Source organism: Sinohyriopsis cumingii, chromosome 5, assembly GCF_028554795.1.
Source record: "Sinohyriopsis cumingii isolate HCF-2022 chromosome 5, ASM2855479v2, whole genome shotgun sequence".
NCBI lineage: Eukaryota > Metazoa > Mollusca > Bivalvia > Unionida > Unionidae > Sinohyriopsis > Sinohyriopsis cumingii.
The window spans coordinates 97,071,730-97,095,764 of NC_142965.1; the positions used below are offsets into that span (position 1 = coordinate 97,071,730).

Consider the following 24,035-nt stretch of genomic DNA (forward strand, 5'->3'; position numbering starts at 1 on the left):
TCTAACAATAAACTGATCACTGTTAGGAAAATTAGAAGCGTCCTTGGCAAACATCATTGATGGACCAGCTGATCTTGTATAATCATCAGAATATCTTGCCAGACCAATTATTGTTGTAGCAACATCGACATCCTTCTGAACTGATTCAATATTTTTTCCATCAATCATGTAGGTGGCACTATCAAACAGCGCCATAATTCCGTTATTGACAAAACCGATTTTAACCGCATTCCCGTATTCTGTGTTATTATCTCTTACAATTTCTCCTTCTACTTCAATAAATGCTTCAGCGGGCAGGAAATATCTGCTGGTATCCTGAACCTGAAGTTCAATTCGTCCTCGTCTATTTGGTTCTCGTGCGTCATAAGAGTAATACTGATAATCACGCACTGATTCATTTTTAAGAACCGGTTCGTTTATGTCGAATGCTGGGTCGGATTCCCGTTTGAACATTTTATTGTAAAAGTTGTCGTCTAAAACGAAGACCACTTCCCGCGACCAAACTTGTGTTTATTTGTTCAGGAATTTCGTTGACTAACGCGGCTAGCTTTTGATTTGCGGCTTCATTTATTACTTTACTGACATTTGCTGGCATGTCTGCGGTGGCTGCTAATTTTACCGGCGGAGGTTTTCTACGTATCAGTCGTGCTAGTCTATCCTTGACTGCCGTGAATGCTTTACCGGCAGCGCTACCAGCAGCGCCAATAGCTTTATCTTTAATAACATCAATGGCTTTCATCGATAATTGTTTTGCGATCGGTATTGCTTTAGGTGCCATCCTCGCAAATAAACCCTGAACAACATCGCCGAATCCGTCTCCATAAGTCATTCTGTATACTGGCACTCGTGAATTTACAACCCTGACCATGACTGGTCTACGATGAGAATTGTGTACCATCATTTTATTTAATTGTTATTTCTCTAATCGCGGCGACCTCAGTCGCTATCGACGAGTTCATCAATAAGTTCCCGATAGATGTGAGTATCCATGATACCGCCGCGAAATAATCGCTGACAGATATCAGCCGCTTCATTAATTATTTCTGGTGAGTTATTTCCGGCACGTCTTCCTCCTAAGAGAATTTCTAGCCGTGATACGTCATTGATGATATTATCAGGACAAATAATGTGACCACCAAGACCACTATCAGTAGTACCGGGAGGTCCCTCTTCTTCAAATTCCTTAGCTAACTCCCCCTGTCGTTTTTCTAATGGTGGCTGAGGTGTAGTAAGTTGATATGAAGACGGTAGAGATGTATGAAGCTGATATAAAGGCTGCAGGGATGGAATACGTTGAAGTGAAGGCGGTAGCTGTCTTTCTACTGATGGCGAAGGCGACTGAGTGGATAGTTGTTGTTTTACTTGTTTCACTTTCTATTTATAAAGTCTATCTACTTTCTCAAAAAAAACTCTGAATTCTAAATCATCATCTCTGGCTTGCTTTTTATTTTTGTGTATACGATATATCCATTTGATAAGACTATCAGCGTTTATTTTTTCAAAGCCAGGTTTTAAGATACTGGATTTATTAAATATACTAATTAATGTTTTTTCAGGTAGTTCTTCACTTCTAGTATTTCTAATATCTTCGACAAACCCTTCTCTAAATGTATTAATCATTGTAATATTTTCTTTTATTGGTTTAGGTGTAAGTTTTTCTTTTACTCCAGCTACTTCACTACGAATTTCACTGACCTCTTTAAGTATTTCTTCGCCGACGGGCGGAGGTTGAGCTGCAGCTATATCAGTTGGAAGATCTAGTAAAATCTTTTTTGTTTGTTTGGTTCTTTTTGCAATCTTTTCAGCCTGCGTAGCGGTTTGTTTTAACACTGGAAGAATACCCTTTTCATCTCCCAATAAAGCTTCTTTGGTGACCTCCGCAGCCTTCTCAGTAGCTGCTGTAACGGGTTTAAATAATTCTTCTGCACCTGTTGCAAATTCAACTTGTGCTTGCTGCCGTGCTTGTAATTTTTGTCTTACACTATCTCGTACAGGAAGAAATTTTTTTATTGCTTCTAGTCGCTCTCGAGCTAGTCTAGCAGAATGTGCTTCTCCGATGTTGGCCATTATTGTTAACTTAAATTTTTAATTCACAACAGAAATCCTAAAATAGTTACATGATTAGCAGCAGAGAGACTGAGCCACCAAGTGTTTCGTCGACCAAACCTCAGTCAAGAAACATTTTTATAGTGAGCTATTTTTCATGAAATAACTTTTCTAGTCATCAGAGAAGAGTTATTTATCATAGTTTTCTGAATAGAGGGTTTATTTTGTGAAATAAGATCTTCTATCAGAAATGTTTTCGATAGGGGTTCTGTTGAAACGAAATAGTTGGTGGGCTCAGTCTCTCTGCTGCTACATACATACAAACATACATACATGCATACATAGCATACATACATAACATACATACATATATACATACATACATAACATCCATCCATCCATCCATCCATCCATCCATCCATACATACATCCATCCATCCATCCACACATCCATACATCCGTACATACATGCATACATAACATACATACATACATAACATACATAAATACATACATAACATCCATCCATCCATCCATACATACATACATCATACATACATACATCCATCCATCCATCCATCCATCCATCCATACATACATCATACATACATACATACATCCATCCATCCATCCATCCATCCATCCATACATACATACATCATACATACATACATACATACATACATACATACATACATACATACATACATACATACATACATCCATTCATCCATCCATCCATCCATACATACATACATACATACATACGTACGTACATACATACATACATACATACATACATATATGAATACATACATATTAACATATTAAACGGGGTGTGAGGTTGGGAACTGGCATTTATGCATACGTGCATACGTAATCCACATAAATGTATACATACAATCACACTCGCTCTTAGTTGGAAATGAATGTTAGATGAACGAGAACCAAATCCCAAAGCAAAACATTTAACCAAAGCAAGGCTTAAATAGCTGTAGACAAAACACAACAAACTTTGATTTAAATATTTCCCGTGCATTTAACATTTTTTCTTGTTCTTATCAATAATTGGAGCTCTGATAATTGGTTTCCTCTGCTAATACCATAATATTTAATAGGTGATAATATATTATCCACTTGTTCCCTCCAAGTTTAAATATCGAAATTGGTTGTCATCCAGAGTCTTACGTATTTGATTATCAACACGTCTTTAGTACCTTAATCAAATATTTGTACAAGGTTTGCTCGAAAAGTAAGTAGTATTGCTGTGTTGAGGTTTAAGTCGGTGTTAATTTAAGTGTCCTTTCGTACTGAACCCATCATTTATCTGCAGATACCAATTACAATTCAGGTGCAGATAATTTATTTGCCAATGAATGTAGCACCTCTATTACTAGTCAGTCTGCATTCCAGATGCTACCCAATGTATCCACCCTAACAACATACGTTACAGGTGTAGCTCAAAAATCTAAAACATTTTGAACTGAATCTCTGATGAGTTTATTTACATATTAATTGTACCTCCTTTGTAAATGATTGTAATAACCATTAAATTCTATCACCATCAAACGCATTTCATTTTTAATTAAGGGGAAGTGGTTCTAAAACATGTTAAATAGTTAACATTGTAACAGTTATTCGTTTAATGGATTTGCATGGAGATACATGCGTACTATTTTAGGCTTACAAAACACGGCAAACATCATCAGGATATGAAAATACGATTAGAGGTTCATGACTATTAAATCCTAAATATTTTGTGTTGCTGTTGCATGCATATACCACGTACATGTTACTTGAAGTTATGTTAAGTTTGAGTTGTATTTCAAAGGTTCAGTGTGTATATTTGCTTCCTTGCCATCACTTGTAGTGATTCCCTCTGAGCTTATTCATGTTCATATAGAGGTTGTAAAATTCATCAAAGTTTCAAAACAGTCCTTGTTTCGTTCTGGATGTTTACGTAATAGAGAATATCTTTTTCGATTGAATCTAAATTATTATAGAGACCAACAATAAAACCTGCTTGCCTTGGGTATATATATTTAAAGAATTTTGTAATCGACAATCATCTGAAATAATGTATACAGTTTCTTATGAACTGGGACGAAAAGACAAATATTTCACATTTTGGTGGACATTAGTTTTATAAAGTAAATTTATAAAGATAGTTCTGTCAGATATTTTCTTGACATTCACATATAACAAGCCAGTCTACATCTAGAAGCAAATGTATGGTCTCTCCGTTTTACATTATACTGTAAACAACAAGGTGTGATTTTGACAAGAATTTAGCAGGAATAAGTATATAAAAATTAATAGGACAGGTAAATCATAGTCCTAATTCATGTAGTAAGAAGACTTCAAAATTACATTAAGTCACATTATGAATTGTTGACATACGTCAGTTTCACAACAATAGTAAAACTAATTGTGGCATTTTGTCCTGTGATATTTTATTCTACACTCTTTCATAACTGAAAATCAGATTGTGACTTTTTGTCTTGTTACTTTTGTTCGAACATTCTTTCATAACTGTAAAAATCAGAACTGTGACTTTTTGTCCTGTGCCTTCTGTCCTACAGTCGGGTATTTCAGTCTTTATCTCCTCTCCAAATTTTACTACAGTAAGATGTTAGTAGGGATGAAATTTAATCAAGGGGATCTTTTTAAAGTTCTTTATAGTATTCTTACTATCATTCACAGGTTTAAGTGGCTACGTGCGCTTGATCCGAAAGACCGTAACTGACTGAGGTTTGTAATGTCGGAAGAATGTGTCAAAACTATTCGGCACTTGGCATTTACAGATACAACATTTCATCATTTTGTTTTTATTTATATTCAAACTCAGGCTTTGGTGTTCTTTCAGTGACTCGATGATATTTTTAAATCAACTGATCACGTCTAAAATGCATGGACGCGACTCGATCTGGTCCACTATAGTGGGAACAAATGGGAAGAAAACTTAATCGACATTGCCCAGGGATTATATTTTATTAACATTCTGATTATGATAATCGTTTGTGTTTTACTGTAAAACATCACTTATCTACTCGCAATTTTTATTTTTGGGCACTTCTTCGACATTTAGCTATTTTTATTAGTGGGCACGCACCAACTTAACTATAATAAGCTAAGCAGCATGCTTGTAACCCTCCGCCAAGCTTCTCCGAAACACTCAATGGCATTTGTATGTTTTTGTACCACTCCCAATATTCCCTGTTTAATTATTCTGTAAAACTCAAAAAGAATTTTGTAAGAAAATTAATATTTTAAAATCATTTTTATTTGCGGGGGGAGGGTGATCTTCTAAGAGTCGTACTCCAAGGGTCTTGATTTCACAGTCCCCCTGTTTCTTTCTCTGTACCTAACACATATTAGAACTGTTTTGTTTGAACTAAATATTTTGTTACATGTTACGTTCTCCAACCCATTGACATATTCGTCTCTGGATAGTTTCCATAACATAGTCCCTATTTTCAATGATCATAGGCAGTGATCTCCCTACTGTACAGGTGTGTTATGTATATAGCTATAATATATTGTCTGCTATAGATGTTTGTGTTAGGACCAGCCTTTGTATTGTCGAATCATTTTGTAGTTGTAATTTATCTCCCAAAAAATCGACTTATTACTATCTATATAAAAATCTAGATTCTAATAAATACATCTGACACATCGTTGCCATTGGTTTTATTCTTCGATGCATGCATATGTATATCTGGCCACCATGACCGTATATAGATATTTTAATTTTGAATTTATAAAAAGAATCGCATTTGTTTATCTCTAATCAAAAATTAAACAATAACTAGTTAAAAAGGCATATAATTATGTTAAAGTTGTGATTGTTGCGTTTTATTACAAATGCGCTCAACTGCTTATTAATTATGTCGTCAAAAGAAAAACATCCAACATTATGAAGAGGTAAACAAAAATGAAAGCAGAATGTAGTTAGATTCTTAAGAGACGATAGGTTGTTTTTGTGTTCCTCACATGTTTGTGTTATATGTGTTCATAATTCCATGCATGCCGTTTTCATTGACTCCATCGTAAGCCTGATTACCTCGCTTGGAGCCACGTAGCATAGACTGAGGAGATACATGCCTCGTATTCTTCACAATACATGGAGCCCTGTCCCAATATTGTTTATTTATGTATATATGGTGATGCTAGAAGATACAGAAGTAGTATTACAGGAGATGAAAATTTCATCTGTATATTAGTAAAATTTCCTCTGTATATTAGTAAAAACATGTATAAAGATATAAAGTGATGTTAGAAAAAAGTTTCCAAGTTAAATTAAATTTCCATAATAACAACATCAGTATTGTGGCACATTTTCAAATGCAGACAGTGAGCACTGTACTATAACATTGCACATTAATGTTTTCTTTCCATTCATATCATGGTCCTACATATGTATATATATATATATATATATATATATATATATATATATATATATATATATATATATATATATATATATATATATATATATTCTTTTCTATTGACAAATTTATAATAGACTAAATAGATAATAACCTACGGCCATCAGCCTTGGTTCCCTCTTTTTCCATTGTTATCAAAAGCATCGTTTGTTTCATTAGTTATTCTTTCTTTGTCAGTTTTATCAGTATGTTCCTTCTCATCCATAGAGTCTTAATCGTCTTCGTAATCGGATCGGTTTGTCTTCACTTCTATTTCCATTGCCTTCGTCTATATCAATATATGTTCCTTCAAAATTTGTCACAGGCTCATGTTTCTCTCTCTCTTTCTCTCTCTCTCCCTCTCTATCTTTCCGTCTCAGTCTCTTTTTCGTTTAGTCGTCTCCTCGTTCTATATTCTGGGATGGTAATCCTTACTTTGTTATTTCCGTCAATTGAGATTTTTCTTTCAGACGGGTTATAATCCCTTTCTCCTACACTCCTTTTTCTGGAGGAGTGATAGTCCTCTTTCTGTTTGCCGACATCTGCGTGGAGGTCAATGAGGTCTCTCGATGCTTAAGAGTACATTCATTACCTTCCATCTCTCCCTCACTTTCATTCTTCGCGTCTGATGAGCTTTCCTCTGACATTCTGCAAAGGAGAAAATACTTATTTTTTCATACAAATTTGGTACTCTTTTCTCTATAACTCCCTTGCGTTTCTTGTTTGTCCTTCTTGCCACAATAGGTTGGAAAATGTATTCTTATCCCATTGTGAAGTTTTCCCATTCCATTTCCTGATTCGTGCATACTCATGATTCCAATGGCGTTTTCTTCGTACTATCTGAAACATTTATTTCGTATGTATTCTGCACGGACGTTTCGACCCTGTCATCTCAAACCTACTCTCTGCCTTCGGTCCCAGTTTCTAGTACTTATTGTACTGTACCATTTTCCGCCGCTTTATCTGCATAAGATGTCCCTCCCCTTGGTACCGCTGGGTTGGGACAATCCTTCGGCATATGGCCGACCTGTGGCACCTATTACATCTTCTGTCAAATTCACATCCCCTGTACCAATTAAGGACATTGAAATGCATGACGCCAAATAAAAAAGTTATTTTTCTCACGGACTCTCGTGTCATAGTCAATATCCTAATACCTGAATTAACAGTCAAGGAGCCCAAAAATGAGCACGTTTATGGCCCACAACTTTGACTTGGTACGTGGTTTCAATTTAATTGTTATCACAAATGTTTCTATTTATATATAAAAAATCCTGCGACATGTACATGCAATTTCTTTGGTTCAACAGTAGTACAGTGGGACGATGTAGGGACAATGGGACATACCGTTAAAATACCCCCGGGACGATATAGGGACAATGGGAATTTAACATGGGACATTTTAACATGGGTGGGACTATAGAGGGACAAAAAAGTAGTGGGACTGTATAGGGACAGTAGGAAGGGAACAGGTAAGCTAACGTCACGGTACTGACGATGAGCAACAATGTAGCAAGAGGCTGACCTCGATCGGACCAAACAGCTGTGGGGGGAACCTAGAACGCTTGGCGGGAACGGGACTAGCAGGACAGAGACAGAGATAACTCATACAATAGACAAGATACAGTCACAAACACTTATACAACACACTAAAAAAATATAAGGCAAGAAAGCAACTTATTTCGAGACATATGAGTGGCCTTGAAAAAGGCTTTTGGTTCTCTTTAAGATTATTCGGTTAACAAAGATAGCAACGCATAGGTATTCTCTTCCTCAAACTTCTTTTGACTTCTGGTCCGTAGATTAAGGACCTTTACAAACATCCTTGTCTCTCTACATAAATTCTTCTTTTCCAAACACTTGTATCCGTGATCCGGATAATTGTCCATGATGATTTCACATACATCTGTAAGTCCGTTCGGAAGAGCATCGACGATAGGAGAGTCGATGATTCTACGTTGATCCACATCTTCTGATGAGAACAGGTGAAGGGAATGCAGTGAACTGCGTTCATTTATAGCGGAAGGGCAGATCGAAACGGATTGAGCTTTTTCACCAATCCAAACACGCGTTACAAAATTCAGTCACAACAAGGAGTCAGTCTTCCAATCCGAAGTGAGCAGTCTTTGACGTCACATTCCCAATTTAGATGCGCTAGCGTCTGTGCGAAGTCAATCCATGCGACACAGTTTTCAATCATGACGCAACATAAGAAGACGATGTATTGGGGTGCATCGGCTGTGGAGACAACAAGTGATGGTATAGCAGCGGCTACCCAAGTTAACACAAGCCTACTTCCAGAAGTGGTTGATTTTAAATGGGATTTAGCGGATTTTCTTTCTTCTTCGCAAGAATGTGTTCCGGTACCAGTACCTTCACCACCTTCTCCTCCTTTACCACACGTGGATAATTTTAAGCAGACAGAAAGAAGAATTGGAGAAATTGTTACAGCAGCAGAAGGAAGCAGAACAATATTTTCTTCTTCAACAACAGCGAGAAGAATAGGCAAGAAGGAAACGATATGAAGAAGAAGCAGAGAAGAAACAAAATCTAAGAGAAAAGGAGTATAGTGAAAGCCAAACGGTAACCATAAGTTTAGACATTTTAGCAGAGTTAAGGAGTCTGAAACAAATGTATCAGACTTCTTTATTACGATCCAAGAAAAAAGGACCTTCCCAAGCCAAACAGCCCATCCATGTTACTACGCCTTTGATACCACCCCTAGTGATTTCGACCAAATCATCATCGACAGGAGCCAGTCCATATGTAGGTCTTGGCCTTGGCAAAGGCTTAAGGCAGTTAAAGATGATTGTGTTTCTTTCCTTAGTTTGTTTTCTAAACAAACAGATACCCAATGGTCCTTTTCAGTGCCACCCACTTCGATCGAAAAGAGATACCATTTCAATTGCCAAAATCAATTAAAACTCAAAAAGCCATATTTTACCCATGATGTACGTATGTGAATTTTTGAGTGAGTGTGTGAGTGTATGTTCTTATTCTAAAAATCAAAACCAAGAGACACTTAAGTTTTATGCCTGGTCTATTCTGGTATAAAGTTTACAATCCAATTCACAACACAACACTTTGAAAAGTTCATACACTTCTTCTGTGTCTGTGTTAACTCTCTCTCTCTCTCTCTGTTTTTTTCTTCTTCAATTTCTTCACTTTCACAGGTTTTTCCTCCTGTTCTTCCTCACTTTCTCCTCGCCTTCTTTTCTTCTCATGTTTCTATTTCTGAACATGTTTTTGTTCTTCCTTTGGGAAGGGTACCTCTTCTTCTTCCTGTTTGTAACCCCGCTCTTCTTAATCTTGTTGTTTCTTAGGGCAATCTGAAGACCAATGTCCTTTTTCTTGACAATGATAACAGGTATCTTAACTTTTGTCTCTTCTACCACCTGTTTTGCTTTTTCTGACGGTCTGGACACTCTGAAGACCAATGTCCCTTCTTGTTACATATATAGCAAGTATCTTGACTTTTATCTCGAAAGGAGGGTGAGTAGTCCGCCGGCTTGTCTAAAGAAAATTTCCTTGTCACACCTCGCAAAGCTCTGCTCAAACGTTTGTTCTGTGTATGCTCTTCCATTGTTCTGCTCGGTTTGAGAGTGAAGTGAATATTAGAAGGGAAGTCACTCACAATTTAAATATTTATATATATTTGCTGGTCTACCATGGATATAAATTGACCCAATGGAGTTGAAAATGCAATCATTTGACTTTTCGCTGTCAAGTTGAAACGATCACTAAATTAGTGAAGAAAGGGGAAGAAAGTAAGAGGCAGAAACGTGATTTATCGCCTTGTACAGTAGCTGAAGTCTTGGCACAAATTCATGCCAGCGAATTTCAAGATGACATGAGTGAGCCAGAATCCGACCCAGAGAGTCTACACCCAGCCAAAGTTCAGGCCCATTAGTAAAACCTGAAAATTATTACCACATTCGACAGACAGAAAAGCGCTCCTCTAGAAAATTTTGAACCACATCTTACATTACAAGGTGAAGTTTAAAGAGTTCAAGTCCGACATATACCGTTGGAGAAAGCAGAGGGTTTCATCACTGAGGTGTGGGATTCTTTGTTAACCACACTGAAGCGACAATGTGAAGCCAACGAAGAAGATCGCTTGAGACTTTCCATTCATCACGATAGTGTGAAATCCCCAGTTTGGATCGAGTTTAGTAACCCAGCAGAATTAACACCTTCCAAAGTCATCGACAAGATTCAACACGTGCAACAATCCAAAGACAAATTTCACAACACCGATGGAAAGCCACACTGTTCATGACCCACGTCTCTCCCCAAAGGAACCGGACAACGCAGAAAAGTAATATTGGTGGACGACCGTCGTAGCATCAAGCGTAGCCTCGTCCAAATTAACAAACCTCAAGAACAGATGTGCTTAGCCAGGGCTATCGTGGTCGGACGAATATATGCCGACAAGAATGACACAGAACAATCGAAAATAGCCTGGCAGAACATTCGAAAAAAGAACCGAGCCAAACAACAAAGAGAAACAGATCTCATATTACAACAAGCCGGCCTGCCCAAAGACACACCCAGTGGCATTCCTTAAATGTAAACATTACAAGATGTCCTAGCTCCACGCTACACCTTGAAAGTGCATCCTCAAGAAGTGCGTGGGCCTCTATTGTTTCGAGGCAAAGATTTCAAAGACGGAAAATATATTTACGTCTAGGATCATTATGAACATTTCAATGCAATTACCAGTATCACTGCTTTCTTGGGATACAATTATTATTGTGAAAATGTGACTATGACTATAACAACCGAGAGCAACACAAGTATTGTGGATTTAAATGTGAGGGACGTTTGTCCTCTAAGTTATGGAACACGGATGGACCGATCCTTTGAAAGCAGTCTGCACCATTGCCAAAGCAAGTTCCTTAATGTACCGTCAACGATTCATGCCTGAAAACACCCTGGCTGTAATCAGCCCACAAACGACCAACTTTGTCAATACTCGGTCAAAGTCCTACGCTGGTTACATTACTTGGTAGACAAGGAAGACAAATGTGTTCAGCACGCCCACAACGGAGGAGACGAAAAGACCATCGGAACGAATTACTGGAAGTCTGGGACAGAGAAAACCCCTAGATCGCGTACGAGTTTAACGGTTGCTTAATTCATGAATGTCCCTTCTACTACACTGAACGTAACACTAAAAATCAATTTTTACAAGGGACCACGGAATACCTGTACGAGACCACTTGTCAGCGGCGATTAAAGTTAGAACAGCAAGGATACCAAGTGGTGGAAATGTGGGTACGATCACCGTTTGAAAACCGATCCTGAATTTAAACGCATCGTAGAAAGCTACAAGTTGATGGACCCACTGAACCCGAGAGACAGTTTGTACGGAGGAGGGACAAATGCCACCTGTCTGCTGTACCAAGCCAACGAGGAGAAAGGAGAAGAAATAAAATACTTGGACATGTGTTCGCTGTATCCTTACGTGTGCAAATATTGCCGCTTTCCTGCAGGGCACCCGCAATTGTTGACGGAACACATCGACTTGGACAACATTCGACAATACGAGTAGTTGATGAAGTGCAAAGTTTTGCCTTCCACGGACTTGTACCATTCCGTACCTCACTATGGCCAAAGAAAACTGACGTTTCCCTTGTACCGTACTTTTTCCGAAACGTGTAACCAAGAACAGTCTTATCAGCACACCCAGGAAGAACGCGTCTTGACGGAAACGTGGGTCAGCGTGGAAATGTTCAAAGCACTGGACATGGGATACCAACTGTTAGAAGTGTACGAAATTTACCACTTTCCCAAGACACAAAAATACCACAAGGGCGACGACACTCAGAAAGGCATTTTCTCAGACTACGTGGATGCCTTTTTGAAACTGAAACAAGAAATCAGCGGCTGCCAATCTTTCTTAGTGTCACACTCCCGAAGATCAAAAGAATTCAAAGAGAAATGCTGCATGAAGGCATCACTTTATATGACATCGAGAAAAACGAAGACAGACGATCGTTTGCCAAAGTGATGTTAAATTGCTTATGGGGCAAAATGGCAGAACGACAGGGTTTATCTAAGACAGAATATTTGACAGCACCTTCCCGCTACTTCCATATGATTCACGACGAAACCAAATGCACGAAACACGTGGACGTCGTTGGTGAGGTCTTGATCTTAGTGAATTACGATGAAGATCTGGAGTTTGTACAAGCCGACAAATTTTGAAATGTCATCATTGCGGCTTACGTGACAGCCCATGCTCGCTTAAAATTGTAGGAAGCTTTAGAACTGTTAGGTTATCGCGTCCTGTACCTTGACACGAACAGTTGCATATACATCGATCATCCGGGTCAACGTTACCCTGACATCGAAGGAGACCGTTTAGGAGCCTGGACAGATGAACACCCCGACGAGAAGATTTTAAGTTTCGCTAGTGGTGGTCCTAAAAGTTATGGCTACGATTACCGTGACCCACAAGGAGAAGTGCACACCGAGTGTAAAGTGAAAGGATTGGCTCTCAATTATCGCACCAGTCGAGTGGTACACTTAGGGGTATAGAAAGAAGCCTTGCAGTCTGGAGAGGATGGAAACTTTAAAGTGACCACCCACGAACCGAACAAGAATGTATGTTTACCCACTCATCAAATCGTCAGTCGACCCTTGGAAAAGCTGTATTAAATCGTGTACCAGAAGGGAGTGTGGCTTCCTAATCACTTCACTTTGCCGTACGGTCACGTCGTTATTGGTCAGCATTTAAAAAGGAACAAGGTCAAAAAGCAATAGGTTATTGTCACTACCAAGACCAAGCGAGAAAGCTCAAACAAACATCACTCAAGTTCGGTGATTCTCAAGTGGAGTATGATGCTGTACTTTGCAATGAGACCGATGCAGTAAAGCATCATGGGAACTTTGTTATCACTACTACTACACCACACCTACCATAGAAAGTGATTATGTGCGTGTCAAACCTGACGGATGCGAAAGCAACGCCACTCGTTACCGTGGACTCTTTACTGGTTTTCATTTTCAGTGTCGACCTTCACGTGAGGCCATGCGTCTACCACACTACGGATGCCATCCGAAACTCAGCAAACTCCTGGAAATGCTACCCTGCCTTTATCGAAACGATCTTGTGAAAGACGAATATTCGTTTCGTGTGCGTTTGCATGAATACTGTGACTTTGAAAATCGTTTTCAATCGTTCCAAGGAAAATGGACTAAATATTTGGGAGGACTACCCCTGAAGAATCAGCCGGAGCCGAATTTTTCTACTTGGGCGAAGGGGATAACGTCAAGTGCTTCAGTTGTGGTGTATCACTACACCAGTGGAAACAACAAGATTCAGCATACCTGGAACATGTTCGATGGTCCCCGAATTGTCACTATTAACTTTAGAGGGACGATACCAGTAATCCCTGAATAGATACTTTACAAGAGAACATTCGTGGTTTACATGTGGAGTTGAGAGAACGCATTTACCGAGAGTTGGTCAAAATACAAATGAAACGCAAACACAAAATCATTTCTCGATTTTTAAATGATGCTCTTTTCCAAAGTATAAGAAGACTGATCATGAGACTACTTCAGTCACAAATATAAACGAGGCTACTGGTCACGACCCATTGATTCCAAAGGAGAACATCATCATGGATACTTTACAAGAGAACATTCGAGGCTTGCCTGTGGAGTTGAGAGAATGCATTTACCACGAACTGGTCAAAATTGAAGTGAAACGCAAAGAACATTTGCATCCGTTGCGTCACCGAGTTTAAACCACTGGTACCTGAATGCTGAAAGAGGACTGATTCATTTATATCCAGTTGTTTGTAAATGGACTCTAACAACCAATATTGTGTGAGCAACCTGTGCAATTGAGTCAAATTCAAATGAGTCTGATAATGTTCCTGACTCCTAACAATTGAAATAGTACTAGCACATAGTGTATATAGTGAGATGCCCTAACAATTTTGCTTTTCTAATTGTCTAAGCGACAAATAAAAGTTTAGTCACTGTTTGGTAATTGGGTTTAAATTTTGATGCAGGCAACCGAAGTGATCAAGTCAGTTTTGTGTGGTTTTATCGAACTGGGAAACCCAGCCAAACTGGTCCCCTTAGATAAATGGCAATTCGTAGCCCTAAGAAGGACTGTTATTTCTCCCCAAGCGGAAAGGCTAACTTCTTCCTCGACAATTGCTTCCGCTGTCCGTGTTTCCCTTCGCTTTATGGCTGGAAAACCTTTGAATCTATGGAACCCGCTTAAAACTTCGGCTGCTTCTATCAGTGTATTCACGGGATGTTGAGTGCAGGCAACGTTGAACCTTTTCTTGAGAATGTGACGTCTTGTGTGCCATTGCTGCGACGTGAGTGTTCTGTCCTTAATTGACCTCCAGCCTATAAATATAGTTGCTTTCATAAAATCGTGCGATAACCTGATTCATCTGGAGCCATTTGAAGTCCCAGTGCATTTAATCGCTTTATGTTTGGGTCGCTTTCATCCTGTGTTGTTGCTACCTCTGCTTCCTGTACGGTTACTTTGACGGTTTTGTCCGGTGGTGAGTCTAATGTGACCTGTGGTGGTAGCAGGACTTCTCTGATATCAGCTAGAATTTGTTCTTGTAGCACCTGCTGCATTCTAGAAACTGCAGTTGGAGTGCTTGTTTTATGAGTGGTCCTGTTCTTCACTGGCGGAGTTGATTGTGGTTGTGGTGGTGGAGGTTTAGAGACAATGTTGGCAAATGTCTCTTTTTATTTTATTTTATTTTTATTTATTTTTTGCGGGGCTGGAACGTGGTCCGTCTTCTCCTGTGCAGCCTTAGATTCAGTCCTATCCCTTGTTGCTGGTAGTTGCTGGTCTATCTGGTGTAGTTTGTTCACTTTAGTGAGTTTAGTGGTTTGGGTGCTAGCTGGCTGTGTCTGCATATATGTATTACGCTCTCTCTGCTGCTGCGTTCTTCCACGGCGACCTAATAATTTTTCCTGGGAGAAGGAATGAGAGCCTCGTCCCGGTGCACTGATAATTTTAGCCTTCAGCCGCGCGACCTTTTTTTTGACCCATTGCGGTTTGACTGATTCATGAGAGGGAATGGACCCACGCACTCATGATACTACTAAAATAGGTATGCTTACCTGTTTGGTTGAGTGGGAATTTACCTGCACTCACTCAGTTTTATGTTAATATATCTGAAATTAATTTTTGGTGTCCGGACGTGGCAAGGGAGGAAAAGAGCAGGGAGGCTATCATCTGCTTTCCTTGGCGGTGTCTACTGGATCCAGGTTGATGATTGCGTCGAATTTTTATTTTAAATAATTATTGTTGCCAGAGATGGAAAGGATAATATCCTGTGCTTTTTTATTAATAATTAGGAGACATATATAATCGGGTAAGGAAAGTGTGAATTAGAGAATTTTGTATTTATTTATTTTTTTAAATTTATATATATTATTATTTGATTTTCATTTATTTATTTATTTATTTATTTATTTATTTTCTTCTTCCTAAATTTGAATATTTTTTTTACTAGATTGTTTTGAGTGAGCGATTTCAATGAACGGTTCCTCGGAGAGAAAATTGGAATGCGGAATTGGAGAGGCAAAGACAGCCTCAGCGACAATAACATCCACGGGTGTAAAATAGAGGAAAGAAGAAGTCGTCACTATCCCTCAAACGGAGGAGTGGAATAGTGAAGCCAGTCAACCTCTCTCAGCGCTCTCAACCACAAGGGTGAATTGGGAGAATGATTGGAGTAGGAGATGGATGTGTCAATGGTGCCAGGCCGGGAAGATGCTACTATTAGCCAGGTGCATCTGGAGTTCCAAAAAGCATTCCTTTTCAGGGCTAATCAAAGCTCTAGAAAAGAGTCACAATTCAAGTTGACAATTTGTGCGAATTTGGAGTCGTGTGAATATAAACACTCACTCATTTACGGATGTTAGTGTGTGTGTGTGTGTGTGTGTATGTGTGTGTGTGTGCATTTTTAACGTAGTTTTAAAAAAAAATTCAGCCATAACGCTACGTTGTCTGCAGTGTGGCAGTTTATAGTAATGTCTAGCACTGGTGTGTGTGTATGTGTTTGTATGAGCTCACGTACGTTTGTGTAGATAGTAGATTATTGGAGTTTGTGAGCGCTCGCGTACGTTTGCGTGAATACCAGAGTGTGGTATTTTACCTTCCCTTCTGTGTGGATGGTATAATTATGGTTTTTTTTTCATTGTGTGTGGATAGTATATTTTGGTTTATGTATTTCTTCTTCGCGTTTTTGGATAGTATATTTAGATTTTTGCTTTTGTTACTTAGCGTGTGTGTCGATAGTATAATTTGAGTCTGATTTTCTACTTCCCGGGTGTGGATATTATATTTGGTTTGTTTTTTGGCTCCTCACCTCTGTGTGGATAGTATAATGTGATTATTGATAATATATTTTGGGTTTGATTTTCTCCTTCCCGTGTCTGGATTGTATATTTTGATTTGTTTTTTGACTCCTCACCTCTGTGTGGATAGTAGATAATATGTGCAGTCAATATAATGGATGTTTTCCTTCACGTCCGTGCTTGACAATTATAATGTAAAAGCGTTCGATGTTAGCAACATTGTACGGAATAACCAAAGAACAAGATTGTAGCAGCCTCAGTTTTATTTAACAACCTGAAACACAGTTGGTATTGGATAGTGGAAAAGCTTGAGAAGGAATGGAGATATCCAGTTACAAATGACTTTGTCACAAGACAAGTGACAAGCCTAAAAGTAGCCATGGATCTTGTCAAAGACACGATAGAGGAAGAAGTGAAGAGATTAAGAGGTTTCGTTCACCCTCAGTATGTGCGAGTGGGAACATTGAAGGAGGCTCTAGATATTGTAATGAAGGTAGCGTGTTTTTTAGAAGATATATTGAATTTTACAGAGTGATCTTTCGTAAGATGGGGACTGGACCAGCTCAAGAAAGCAGAAGAACTGATGAGAAATGTGTTGACAGAAGAAGTGAAGAAGATAAAAGAAAGCTGGTCAAAGGAAAGAAAGGAAAGAAAAACATCAAGAGAAAGGTAAAGTTTGAGAGACTAAACTGCAACTGGATGAAAGTCCAGGAGAAATTAAGATGGATGGGCCATCGTGACTGGATGCCAGAAGATGAAAAGAAGAAAGGAATGTTGGAAAAAGTGAGGAGATTTTGGCAGAAGTGGAGAAAATAGAAGACGAAGCAGAAGAACCCAAAGGCTCTTTTCAGGGCCACTAATATGCCTCGGAAAGAGTTGATTTCTTGCCTCAAAATGTTTCTTAGTGTGTTGTATAGTTGTTTGCCTGTTGTCTGTTGTCTGAGTTATGCCTGTCTCTGTCCTGCCAGTCCCGTTCCCACCAAGCGTTCTAGGGTTTTTTCCCTGCTGTTCGGTCCGATTGAGGTCAGCCCCCTGCTACATTGTTGTTCATCGTCAGTACCGTGACGTTACCTTACCTGTTCCCTTCCTATTGTCACTATACAGTCCCAATACATTTTGTCCCTCTATAGTCCATTCCATGTTAAACTTTCCCATGTTAAATTCCCATTGTCCCTATATCGTCGGGGGGGGGGGGAATTTTAATGGTAATTCAAATTGTCCCTATATCGTCCTACTATACTACTTTCAACATCTCGATGAATGAGCAGAAGACGTTTGACTAAAATGTTTTTTCAAATTTAATTCGAACCACCCCTCTTCTAAAAGGTGTTCATCTCCCTTTGGGTATAAAACGTATTTCCCGCGGCCGTGGCTTTTTTAACCCTTCTATACTACTAATTAGGATCCCACTGATTTCTAAGGCTTTAGTATTTCAGCTGGTCGGGGGCGAGGTTCACATTTGCAAAGTTAAAAATTTAACAACCTGGGGGGCGGTGTGCCACCAATACCCTTTCCTCCCCCATTTTGGCCACCTCTGTTCTAAAATAATTCTCTACTTACCCAGTCAAACAAAGCTGTTGCAAAATATCCAGTAGTGAACACAGCTCACCACTTAGAAAATAATAAACATCTAAACAAAAACACAGACAAAAATTGCTTTGGTAATAAAGACAAAATGAAAAATGTAGCTATTGCAGAAAACTTGTAGTGAGCAAAATAAGAACTTAACATAAAAGGAGCATAATGCTCAAAAAAGATAAAAGCAAAATTTAAATATTTAAAAAAGTGTCAATTTTGCAAATAAGTTTGCGTGTCAAAAATGAAAATCTAGAGAAGTAATCTTACATAATGTGGTGAAGTTTGTGGTGAAGTCTTCGCCACAGCCCTCTTCGCACCTTTGCTTCATGTCGCTTGCTTCGATAGAATAACTCTTTAGCTATGTTAAGCTATCGGCTTTTGACGTGTACACGAAAATTATGTTTTCCGGTATAAAATCAAAAAGAATTTTGACGGAAAAATTTAATTAGTTTTTTTTATTGTCTCTATATCATTTTTTCCCTCATTTAGTTTTATCGAACAGGTCACTTTATTTTTCTCTAGATATTGACAAAACAGTATACTTTTTGATCACGTGTACTTCCTTCCGCCAACACTGAAATCTTTTGAAAGTTTCCATGTCAGTGTTTCTATCGTTCTGTGATACTGGCCAGGGATTTATCATATTGACCTGTGTCCTATATGTGTATGCTATACTGTGTAATATTTCTACATATTGACCAGCCTTTGTTGTCATGTTCCATTTTTGTTAAAATATTATCTTATATGGGTACAAAACATTTATTCAATTACACACACGAGCCCGATTCAAGACCTGCCACGAAAGAGAAATCGTGTTAAAGAAACAGAAACAGAAACAATTTTGAAAAAAAATAACTTTAAATTGAGGTTTCTTTATGTTTAGACATTTAGTTCTTCAAGGTGACAGACATTTTTGCACAAGTCATTGCCTTCTTAAATTCGGTTTTATTGCTTAGTCATCGTTAGTCTTTAATTTTATTTTTTTGGTGCATTTCTTTTTGCTAGAAGATTTAAGGCTTTTTATCGTTTTAACGGTATGTATGTTGTTTAGTCTGTTGCTGAAATTATCTATAGCAAAGTGCTTAAGATGTTCAGTTTTTTATTTCAAGCCCTACAAAAGGATGCAAGTTTGTCTTGAAAGAGGATTGAAACTCTAAGTTACACGGACGTGAAGGAAAACACCCTCTCTGTTACTATATTTAGCTGTCGTTGTGTTCATTCTAATCATGCTTGCCGTACATCTTTGTGTTTTAGAGGTCATATTTCTTCTGAAGTAAATACAAGCATCAATAGACAGACAGTTTGGGCCATTGTCTTTATTTTGGCACTCCAATGTGCCAGTGGTTAACTCTGAATTTTAAAACCAAAACACACGTTCAGAAAAAATGTAACACTGTTCGACCTATTTTCTCTCAGTTTAGACTGTCGAGAGAACAATATGCGTTTTGGTGCTGCTTTTTTATTATTTTTCCCCAGGCCTTAGATTTGTCAAAACTTTGCAACATTGTTTGTAGCGTGTTTCACAGGACATATCTTAAATTTGATATATGTTAAGCAAATGTTAAGCATCCAGCAGACACTAAATATCATATTATCTTTTTATGAAATTGATGAATGAATAAAAACAAGGTACATATTTCACATAGAATGTATCGTTGTCTCAATTATATTTGTCCTATAATACCGCAAAAATAACAGAACCAAAAATGATGTGATACGTTTTTTTCTTTATTATTCTTTCTTTCTCTCTCCAATGTAATGTTAAGTCTATCTGTCCATCTCTCAAAACACTCCAGACTAAAGTACTGCCCGTTCTACTCTTACCCAATATAGTAAGACTTGTGTGCGTGCTTGTTTGTGTGTTATCTTTCGCTTACACACATATCGTTAGCATGAAAATTTAATAACAAATAAATAGCAACCATTGACATAAACCATTTAAGTTAACCATGTAGGTGTATGTCATCGTTCTAAATTTGTTCTACAGTCACTTTTGGGGCTACTTGATTGTAAAAAATAATCTTCATGAGGTACCAAACAAATTTATTTCTTCAGTGGTCTTGTTGGTTATGTCATCCTACCGGATTTACCACCATTGTTCTCTCTTCTGTAGAGGATGTAAATGGTTTTGAATATGAGATAATTATATCATCTTCAAGATCGCTAACACAAACCTCTACCAACACATTTTGAAAATTGGTGTGTAACACGGATCGCCATTGTGGCTTGGTGTCTGCTTTCTCCTTGGAAAATAGATCGTTTCGTCTTTATTATAAAAATTTAATTTGAATAATTTTTACACAGAACCAGAAGAGGAAATTGAGGCGGTTGAGGAGGAGGGGGACGCTGACCCTCGTTGAGAAGTACACCGAAATGGGGCTAGATCAAGCATTGTATGACGTCAACATAGCAGGGCAGTTTATTACAGCCATACAATACGTTGCCTACAAATCTCTAGACACCTTTAAACCAAGACCTTCTCAATGGGGATTAGGGGTCAGACTTCTTCCCCAATTCTGCAGACAAGCCTACACTGGATACCCCCTCAGTCAACTGGTAGAAACCGCTGCTTACATTACCGCCCATCATGGCTACGCATTTCCTGATATCAAGAATCATGAGACTAGGAGTGCGGGAAAGAACGTGAAAGCAAAAGAGAGACGTGTTACCTTCTAACAGAAAAAACAGACTGTTTTTTAGGGCTCCAAAAGATTGCTTTTTATTAAATAGGGAACCATATTTGGCTTGGTATCCCTCCTTGACTAAACTATTCTCGAAACAAACTTGACCCATTGGAACACCACAACAAACTTAATTTTTTAAACCTAACAGTGACCAAACTGGTATATGTCGCTTAGACATAATAATTTAAAATAAGATCAGTATGGCTATTTTTATGTACACTAAGTACTAATATTAGACAGATATGTTAGGAAGTAGGAAATTTAACAGACTCGTTAGATTTGAACTAATTGCACAGGTGGTTAACACATTATTGGTACCTTTTATTGTCCATTAGCAAAAACGGGACTTGATTTGAAATAAGTACGGGCTAGCGTTTTGGTGAGTACTTAACATCCATGGTTGTTGCTGAGCACCTTTTTCCTCCTTTACCACGCTCGGACAGAAAAATGAGTGTGTGGTGAGACAATTCCCACTCATGTTTAAAGTCTTTCAGTCAGGTTGTTAAGGACTAGTTAGTCCTACACCTGAGTGGCTAAATTTAAAAATAGTCTGTGAGTACATAAAAGCCTGGGGAATGAGGCTCTCTTTCCTTCCCCAGGAGTAATTAAAAATCACGCGGTGCGTTATTAAACCAGTGATACATGCTCCATTAGAGCGAAAATCACTTTAATTCAAGTAAGCAGACAAGCAAGTTTGGGTACCGTCTCTAGCACTCTTGATGACACCAACTGTCTGGGTTATTTTCTTTCTTGCAAGCCCCTATGTTCCACTTCTGTTTGTGATAATAACTTGTGATACTTCACATTTTCTAAAGTAGAAATCTTTACAAGCCGTACAAAATACAAAACTTATATGACTTTGGCTTTTGACACTCGCACAGACTCTTCACTTTATAAGTGTCACGAGAAAATTGTATATCCAATTTTTACCATTTTCAAAAACACGCACACACTTGCAGCTTGACCAGAAATATGTATATCTTGTTTTGTGGATAAGTCACAGACAAGTCCAAGCATATATAGGTGGTTATGAACGTTAGGAATATCCCCTCCTTTTTTCAGAAATATCAAAGCTTGTATGTGCATTTTCCCTTTTCCACTCTATATTAGTGCTTAGATTTGTTCCAAAAAAAAAAAGAAAAAAGAAACGAAATAATTTTGAAGAAAAAGAAACAACTGAATTTTGAATTCAGGTTTCTCTCTGTTTATAATTTTTTTCAAGTTGACGGTGCATGACAGAGTACATTCGCCTACCTTTCCAAAGTGAGAGGCATTTCTTCACATGTCATTGCCTTTGTTAAATTCGGTTTCATTGGTTAGTTATCGTTAATCTTTAATTTTTTTCATGCATTTCTTTTTGATAGAAGATTTAAGGCTTTCTATTGTTGTAACGGTATTTATGTTGTTTGGTCTGTTGATGAAATTATCTATAGCAAAGTGCTTAAGATTTTTCAGTTTTTTTTATTATTTCAAGCCCTACAAAAGGAGACCAAGTTTGTCTTCAAAGACAATTGAAACTCTAAATTACACGGGCGTGAAGGAAAACATCGCTGTGTTTAATCTAATCATGCTTGCCGTATCTCTTTGTGTTTTAGAGGTCATATTTCTTCTTAAGTAAATACACGCATCAATAGACAGACAGATTGGGTCATCATCCTTGAGTTTCACTGTACTTTCGGTTCTTTACTTCATACAAACCCCAAATTTATTAGTTTGAAAAAGAAAAGATAACATGCCCCTCAATACTGTAACACGTCTGTTCTGACTCTACCGATGTGAGTGTTTATGTCGAAATGTTTAAGTGAGATATAAAAAAATGGTCAGCTTGAAAACGCGAACCAATACTGTGACGCTCAGTATTTTGATGTGATAAGAGGAAATGGTACAACACACACAAAGAGGGCTTGTAAGTTCACATTTCAGTCTGTCTGCACTGTAATGGTAACAACGCAAGAACATAGGGATTATTATGCCACACAGCCCTAGAACAAAACAATGCATCACCCGTTGTAAGCCATTTCATTGGCTATACTTATTTTCTTACCGCGTTCGCTTCGAATTGACTTGAGTAGCTATTCAGACAGTGACGAGAATGGCCATGCTTTACTGGGTCTATCCTATAGGCGATTTATATAAAAAAATATTTTTAAAAATTAAACTAATGCACGAACAATCGTACCATGGGCGATCCCATGGAAATTGTGTCCGTTCTATTGCAAAATACATCAACATTTAATTTAACCGTGCAGATCGCTAGAACAAATCTCTGATAATATACATTTTGAAAAGTGTTGTGTGACACGGATCGCCATTGTCGCTTGGTGTCTGCTTTCTTCTTCGAAAAGAGATCGTTTCGTCTTGACTATAAAAATCTAATTTGACTAAGTTTTACGCATTACTTGAACTCACACATTTACGTTGTAGGTGTAAGCCGTCGTTCTCAGTTTTCTGGAAGTTCGTTTTTGCGTTTCTCAGATGTGATACTATTTTTTATGGACCGAACGAAATTTCTTTTGGCGTGAATCAGGACTCGTGGTTTTGTGGCATAATTGTAGAGCATTGATTAAAGCTCAGTTATGTCGTCTTCGAAATCGCTGACACGGATTTGAACTAAAACTTCAGGTTTTGTGTGAGGCGATACGGTACATCATTGCTTTTTACTTCCTCAATGAAATCGTTTCATCTTATTGCAAAATTACATTTGACTAGGTTTCATACGCAGCAGGTCCATGTATATAAGGAGAGTGTCTTAGCGTCAGAGTATTCATCCCACTCTCAAACGATCAAGAAGATGGAAGAGTCAGCACAGATCGACCTGCTGGTCAAATATTTGCTAAAAGTCATACGAATACATAATTCACAGGCGAAAGTGGCAACAAAACTTACTCTTTTGGTCGTTGATTTGATGAGAGTCATACGAAAGTGTGTAAGTGCTAATGAAGTT

General features: G+C 38.2%; 1 pseudogene; it reads left to right on the top strand.

Annotated features, from left to right (window-relative positions):
- Positions 1-12,692: 12,692 nt before the first annotated feature.
- LOC149799830 (uncharacterized) lies at positions 12,693-13,244 on the top strand (annotated as a pseudogene).
- Positions 13,245-24,035: the final 10,791 nt, after the last annotated feature.